The 8,176-nt window shown below is 41.9% G+C and overlaps 1 protein-coding gene across 1 annotated transcript in view; it reads left to right on the top strand.

Moving 5' to 3' along the window:
• Positions 1 to 2,216: 2,216 nt before the first annotated feature.
• The window catches only part of CAB39 (calcium binding protein 39), a 122,144-nt gene continuing 116,184 nt past the window's right edge, over positions 2,217 to 8,176 (top strand). Inside the window, exon 1 of the mRNA XM_033959115.1 lies at positions 2,217 to 2,577. The gene's annotated coding sequence lies outside the window, so the exon portion shown is untranslated. The remainder of the gene's footprint in view (positions 2,578 to 8,176) is intronic.

The following is an 8,176-nucleotide window of genomic DNA, read 5'->3' as shown; positions in this document are numbered from 1 at the left end:
AACAAGCATATCACATTTTCCCCTCTTCCCACAATCAAGCATCTCTATTTCCTCCCTTAACAAGCTGACCCCAATCTACTCTTCCAGCATTTGGTTCCCATCAGCTCTGCCTTCGACCCTAGTCCAGCTAAACTGGATGGCAATAACAATGACAGAACCTGCTGGAGCTTCCCTCTTGCCTGCATCGTTATTCGCTATAAGTTCTGCCAGTTTCAATCCCGCATGTCAAAAACAATGTCACTTCAGAGGGGGACAGGATCAAGATCGGTGGAGCCTATAGTGATGCAGGCAAGAGGGAAGGTCCCACGGCTTCTGTGTTAGTTTTTCCATCTGGTGTAGCGGGACTAGAGCCAAAGGCAGGGCTGATGGCAGCTAAGTGAGCTGCCTGGACCACGGGGCCACCTGGAGCTGTGGGGCCCAGGGCAGCTGCCCTGTTTGCGCCCTCCCCCTCACATGTCAGATATAGAAGACAGATATAGGACAGATATAGGGAAAGCCACTGCTTGCTGAATTGGTAGCATGAAATGTTGCTACCATTTGGGGTTTTGCCAGGTACTGGTGACCTGAATTGGCCACTGTGAAGATGCTCCCTTCAGTCCAGAGATGAGTCTACCAGACTTCGACCTTTTTCCAAAGTTGAAACAACCTATGCATGGACATCATTTTGCATTTCTGGAAGAGCTTTTTTCCACCAGTACCCTAGCCATTTGGCAACTAAAAAAAACGGTGTCTTGGATGGGATAATGAAGCTTATGGCGGTATAGGAAAAAAAAAAAATAAAGTTATTGAGACTCAGTCATTGCAAAGCAGGGAGACTATATTGAAGGATTGTAAAGAAATATTTGAAAAAAACAAAACATGTAAATTAAAAAAAAAATAGTGTGCATTATTTATGAAATGACCCTCGTATTGCATTCAATTCTAGTCTCCTTATCTCAAGAAAGATATAGCGGCACTAGAAAAGGTTAAAAGAAGAGTGACCAAGATGATAAAGGGGATGGAAACTCCTCTCATATGAGGAAAGACTAAAAAGGTTAGGGCTCTTCATTTTGGAAAAGAGACGGCTGAGGGGAGATATGGTTGAAGTCTACAAAAGCCTGAGTAGAGTAGAACGGGTACAAGCGGATCAATTTTTCACTCTGTCAAAAATTACAAAGACATGGAGACTCTCGATGAAGTTACAGAGAAATACTTTTAAAACTGATAGAAGGAAATTTTTTTTTCATTCAGGGAATAGTTAAACTCTGGAATGCATTGCCAGAGGTTGTGGTAAGAGCGGATAGTGTAGCTGGTTTTAAGAAAGGTTTGGACAATTTCCTGAAGGAAAAGTCCATAGTCTGTTATTGAGAATGACATGGGGGAAGCCACTGCTTGCCCTGGATTTGTAGCATGGAATGATGCTACTCCTTGGGTTTTTGCCAGGTACTAGAGACCTGGATTGGCCACCGTGAGAATAAGCTACTGGGCTTGATGGACCATTGGTCTGACTCATTAAGGCTATTATGTTCTTATAGAGAGCAGTAGTTGTTTCCCCCCCTCCCCAATAAGTAGCAATAAATACTGGGATGGTCAGAAAATACGTGCAGTGAATACATGACAGATACTATTATATTAATATCTTAATAAAGATCTTAATAAAGATTTACTTGTTTGACCTATCCCTGGATGGTGTGTACAGTTCCAACCTCACTTGCACGATCTGTAGAAAATATTTGATGTCATTTTTAAGTCATCCCTGAGATAACTCATTTCTTCTTGCCTGCCTTCCAAATATGAATACTGATGTACGAAGATGTGGCCATTTTATCGCAAAGGGGGCTTAGCAAAACTAAAATGTGCAAAGTGTTGCAAAATATGAAGTCCATATTTTGGAGAGCTATCTAGAGACAAATGGACATACTATACTTATTTTTTTTCCACAAAATCCCATCAGTTTGAAAACATAAAAACGAATACAAATCTCCCATCCGAAAAACAATCAAAATAAAGTTGAACGAGTTCTCAAGCTTAAATTAAAAATCTTGATAATAACAATCAGATACATTTAACACACTGCATGAACCTTCCTTCCCTCAAAGCTCGGTCCACACCCTATTTTTATCGCGTTGATTGTTATGATTAAAGTTTAATTTGGCATGACTACTATCTTTATTTATTTTCATTCTATTACAACATCATTCGCACAAGGGGGGGGGGGAGTGGTGCGTTTATTGGACGCTGCAGACGAGGATGACCTCAGCACCGTAACTTTGAGGTAGCCTTGCTCCAAGTGGCTGCGGTGACACCGCCGAGTCGCCGTGGGGCAGCAGCGTGGGAGGCCAGCGGTGCCTCCGTGACGCGGGAGAGGGGGGAGGAGAGAGAGGCCGAGTTGGAGAGTCGGTGACTGGTTGCCAGACCCCCAGTCCGTTGTCGTCTTACACAGCCGGAACTGTCGAATCCAGGACCCCCCTTCCCGGCCGAGTCCCGCAAGTACTTCCAGGGGGGACCGAGAGACTGAGGGACGGATCGAGGAGGGAGGACGGAGCGCAAGGAAGGCCGCAGCCCGCCCCGAGGAGCCGTAGCCGCAGCAGCGAGCAAGTGAGTGAGTTCAATCCCTGCCTGGACCCAGCCTTCGCTGGGCCGGGAGAAAGAACAGAAAAAGTCTCCGAGTTGGGGGGTGGGGGGAGGAATGGCGGCGCTGCACTGAGGAGGGGAATGGAAACGAAATTACTGTAGAAGACAAGAAGGTGGGGGAGAGGCGAAACTGCCTCTGAGAATAGGGAACGGCGGGGTGAAGAGAGAGCACTGCCTTGGGTCGTAGAGGTTGGTTGGGAGGATATGAGGGGAAGGTGTTGAAATGCCCTGGGCTGAGGGTGCTCCAGATCGTGGAGGGGGAGGGGGCGGTAAGAGCTCCTTCGTCCTTGGAGTGAGGCTTGGGCCATTCCTTACAGTCGCTCCAGGTCCTCAGATCCCGGGTGAGGGCAAAGCTATTTACAGGTCGAATACTGTAGGCTCACTGTAGTCTTTGTTCTTCTTGCTATGTAGCTGCTTATTTTTAGCATGCAGGCTGGCGAGGCTTTGAGCTTCCGCTTGCATGATGTTTGCTTGAACTCGATAGTTCAAATTATATTTATGTTGTATAGCATGAATTTTCTTGTTTCGGGGTGGGAATATATAATCCCTTCACCTTTTACAGTGATACGAACCTAGCTAAAGTTACTGTAGTATCTTTAAAGGTGAAAAAACACATTAAAAAAAAATCTTTGACGGTGTTGGTATTTTGCTGGTAATGTTTTCTGTACTTACTGGTGGAGCTAGAAGGTCAGTACGGTATGGTTGGCCCAAATTGTATTTATTGTCCAAATCTTGGAGTGTATTTTTTTTTTTTTTGTCAGTTGTATTTTTAATGAATTAAGTATCACACATACATAACAGTAGCTGGTGTAATTTATGTGCACTCTTATTACCTGTATTTAATTTTTGTATTAAAAATATTGGATTTGCCAAATGTTGCGAAATCATTATGGCAAATTGATGTTATTGTTAAGATGCTGTCTAGATAGCTCACAGTTCCAAAAGTTGGTCAACTTTTCTAAGGGCATTTTCAGAACACTAAAATGTCCAAAAGTGGCATAAATAGGCACTTAGACCTAATCACCAGGATGTCCAAAAGCATATTTTTGAAACTGGCTTTCTGGATGACTTGAAAGGCATCCCAACCACTGCGTACCCTAAACTAAAGGGGCTTGTTGGAGGTGTGTTTTGGGATGTCTTGTGGTAGTAATCAAACCGTTCCCAAGACGTCCTGGATGGAACTTAGACATGCTGAGCTAGACCTGTTTTATAAAAGTTTTTAAGTGTCAAAAAGTTACCCAAACTGGCCAGATGACCACTGGAGGGATTGTTATGACCCCCCCCCCCCACACACACACACACTCCCCCAGTGGTCATTGACTCCCCTTCCACCCCACAAAGATCCAAATGAAAAAGTATATACCTGTCTCTAGAACTGCAGCACCTGGTATGGAAAAGTCTAGTACAGGTAGGTGCCTTAAGTAGACTGGTGAGTGGGCTAGAGAGCCATAAGTCACTACATTTATGGTGGAAAGTGTGAGCCCATCAAAATCCTAAATGGTCTCTGACTTCAGATGTCTTATGGGAAACTTCCAAAGTCAGATTTAGACATCCTATCGAAAATTCCCCTCTGTCTTCTATTCTTGTTACTAAGGGCTCCTTTTACTAAGATGCGCTAGCGTTTTTAGCGCACGCAGAAAATTACCGCACACTACACTTCTAGAACTAACACCAGCTCAATGCTGGCGTTAAGGTCTGGCGCGCGGGGCAATATAGCGCATGCTATTCTGCGCGTTAAAGCCCTAGCGCACCTTAGTAAAAGGAACCCTAAGATTCGATCATTATTCATGATATAATTCACTGTACCTGAATATTCTAAAGTGCTTTTCCCTGAATAATCAAACTGTGGTTTTGTAACCTAGCCCCATGGAACCTAGCCCCATGGAATTTTATTTCCCCTTATCTTTGGGCAGAAGCTTCTTTTCACCAAACTCAATTTAGGTTTGAAACTTGTGTGACCATCTTTGGTAGAAGGTGACTAAAAGTCCCAGAAACAAAAAATGAGGTGTTAATGAATTACATTAAAGCATAAAATTTGTAATATAACAGTCCAAATCCCATCCTTTTGTGTGTGTGTGTGTGGGGGGGGGGGGGGTGGAGCTACAGAATTTGCAGACTGCATAGAATCCATGACATAAAAAAAATCAGCAATTCTCAACATTTTGAATCGGCTTCTTTACTCACATTTTTCCCCAGAGATGGTCACATATTTTTTGGGGTTTCCCTAATGTCAGAGAGCTGTGCTGTATTCTTTTATTTTGTTCCTTCTCATCATAATTATGATTGTAAACTGCTTTGATACTCTTGAAAATGACTAGCACAAATATTCTTAAATACATTTCTTTTAGGATTTTCAAGTTATTTAAAATTTAATATTGAGAGTTGTAGAAAAGCAGTCTAGTTCAGCTTAGTCTGATACAAGGTTAAGAAACCTGGCCCAATTTTATTTTTGTGCACCATGGTTGTATAATTAATTGTTGTGTGTCTTGAGAGAAAAGACTTGCTTTTTAAAAATAAATCTATGCTGTCATGTAGTAGTATATAGGTCACTGTCAGCAAATGAATGCATTTGTTTAGTTAAGCACTGTGATGTCATTTTAGATGTTGTTGTTTAAAAGTTTCAGTGGGCAATCTGGGCATTACATCATTCTTTCAGTCCAAATCTGTGCTTTGTTACATGTAAGAGATACCTGCATACAAGCCCACTGAAAGAGCATCTTTAGCAATCTGATGTTTGTGGATCAATGGCATAGCCAGACAGCTAATTTTGGGTGGGCATGAACTCAAAGTGGGTGGGCACAAAATTTTCTCTCGGCCTCCTCCCTATCCTCACTCTCCTGAAGATTTTCTCCAAAGGCAGCCAGAACTTCCTTTTACCAAGCTTGACAGACAGCAGAAACATCCATGAGCCATCAATGCCAACAACCTACGTGTACTTAGTTGCTTTTTTCAAAGGGGCAGTGGCAGTGATTCCTACACTCTGCCTGTGTCTGATCCCCAAGGCTTTTCTTCTGTTGAGTTCTGCCCAGGTGGAAATAGAAAGTTGTGTCAGAGAGGGGTGGAAGGTAGCAGAGAGAAGGTTTCCAGGTGAGCTGCAGGCAGCAAGTAGGACTTACTGTTGCTGCCCCTTTGAAGAAAGAAGTTTGATAAGGGAGGGAGCGAGGGAGATGCAGGGCCGTGGATCTTCTCCTCTATGCTGGCTGTCAGGTGGGCTGTCAGGTGTGCATCTGTTGTTGGGTGGGCCCAGGCCTACCTGTGGCTATGCCCCTGATGTGGATGCTTTTCAGGCTTTTCAAGCAGGACTTCTGCAGCCAGGGATATTTCTCTGCTGTGTGCAGTTCACAAGCCAAAGCAATGACACTAGATGATAATTTTTTCATAAAATACTAGAAATGCTTGGTGTAATAATGACCTTGCTCTGAAGTCAATTGCTCTCTTCCTTTAACCCAGAAAGGGGCAATTTACACACATGTAAGTGCTGTACAAAAGGTTGCCATGAATAAGTTTTTGAAAAGCTCACATAAAAAAAGGCAACTTAGGTTTCACTCTAACTAGGCTGATCGATTCTGGAACATTTTTCTGTGTCCATATTTAGGCTTGTTGCTTATCAGCAGATGATTAGCTGATTTATTATTGTACAAATACAGTTAAGGAGAATAGAATATCAAGTGACACATGCATGATTGTTGAGGAGTCCTGATCTGTGCTTTACACATACTGTTGATCAAAATGCAGTATATTACAAACGATAGTACTGTAAATGTAAGGCATTTTCTAAGGATGTTAATTAAGTGCTAATGTAAGACAGCCTGGTTTTGCAAGTTAATCATACCACTGGGACATTATCAGGCACAGCCAAGAGTATGTGTAATCCCACTGGGTTATGAATACTTTGGAAGAGCAATGCCTCTAGTATTTCCTTGATTGCTATTACTCGCAATGCAGGAAATCATGCATCCATCATTACTGTTTGCTGGAAAACTGTGACTGCAGCTATCTGTTTGTAAGAAGAGCACAAATATTAATGCTTTTCAGACCAGGTTCTACTGCACTTAGAATATGGAGTCATGCTATCCCTTTCTGGACCACTTATTTATACAGCACTATTGGCTTGAAAACAGCTGTATTGTTTAGTTAAACTAAACCTTAAGCTTATATACCGCATCATCTCTATAAGGATAGTTGTATAAAAGTCTGCTTGTTTGTCTATTAAGAACATAAGAACATAAGAAGTTGCCTCCACTGAAGCAGACCAGAGGTCCATCTCGCCCAGCGGTCCGCTCCCGCGGTGGCCAATCAGGCCCATTGCCTGAGCAATGGTCCCAGACTATCCCTATAACCTACCGCTACTCCTATCTGTACCCCTCAATCCCTTTATCCTCTAGGAACCTATCCAAACCTTCTTTGAAGCCTTGTAACGTGCTCCGGCCTATCACAGCCTCCGGAAGCGCGTTCCATGTATCCACCACCCTCTGGGTGAAAAAGAACTTTCTGGCATTTGTTTTAAACCTGTCCCCTTTTAATTTCTCCGAGTGCCCCCTTGTACTTGTGGTTCCCCATAATCTGAAAAATCTGTCCTGTCTACCTTTTCTATACCATTCAGGATCTTGAAGGTTTCTATCATGTCTCCTCTAAGTCTTCGCTTTTCCAGGGAGAACAGCCCCAGCTTTTTCAGTCTTTTGTTTTAATTCCTCTAAGGGACAAAAAGGGATAGTAGATGGCATGGATAGGCAGACTAGATAAGTCATATGCTCTTTATCTGTCTTCATTTTTCTCTCTTTCTTTTTTGTTTTTCTTAATATATATATTTCAGTCAATTTTGGTAAAGCTTTTTCATCTTATTGCAAATGCTGGTTTAAAATATTTCTTTCCCTGAAGAAACTCAAATTTTATGAGTTGCTGTTAATCTGTTTGAGGTTCTGATGAGAACAATTATGTTAATGGTAGAATGTTTATCACCCTTCATTTGGTTCCTCGGAATGTTTATAGTTACCAGTAATTAGTCTTTTCTGTCTCATCTTGTTCTGGTCAGGGCTAATGCAGTAATGCTTGGATTTATTACTTCTGGGATAGAGTAACAGTGCAATTGTCTCTGCCTCCAGGTCTCCATAGAATTGGGGCAATTTTGTGCCAGTAAGCATCACATAATTTGTGCACACGAGTAAATATATATGTAGATTCATAATGGTTGGTGCAACCAATTAGAAGAGTTTCCAAAATTGTAAATAAATATTTCTACTCAAAAATCAGATTGAAAAGGAGAAATTTAATTTTTTTGAAGCCATTAAGTGAATTAGTATTGTTGACTGTTAAAGTTGATTTGTAATCTGTGAGAAAGAAAGCAATTATATAATATACTTATTAATTATATATACTTAACATATAAGTGATTTGTGCAGTATTTACTTCCTAGTTTCATTCAGTTTGGAGTTTCATAGAGGGGAATAATGCTGGGATGGAGAGATGGATGTTTTTCTGTCAACAGGAAGTAGACTCTGCAGGCATATTTGCTTGTTCCTTAAGCAATTTACAGAATGCCAATTCCACCCAGAATATCACATTT

The sequence above is a fragment of the Geotrypetes seraphini genome, chromosome 9 (assembly GCF_902459505.1).
Source record: "Geotrypetes seraphini chromosome 9, aGeoSer1.1, whole genome shotgun sequence".
Taxonomy (NCBI): Eukaryota; Metazoa; Chordata; class Amphibia; order Gymnophiona; family Dermophiidae; genus Geotrypetes; species Geotrypetes seraphini.
The sequence above is the reverse complement of the archived record's forward strand: the minus strand, read 5'-3'. Positions and strand labels throughout refer to the sequence as shown.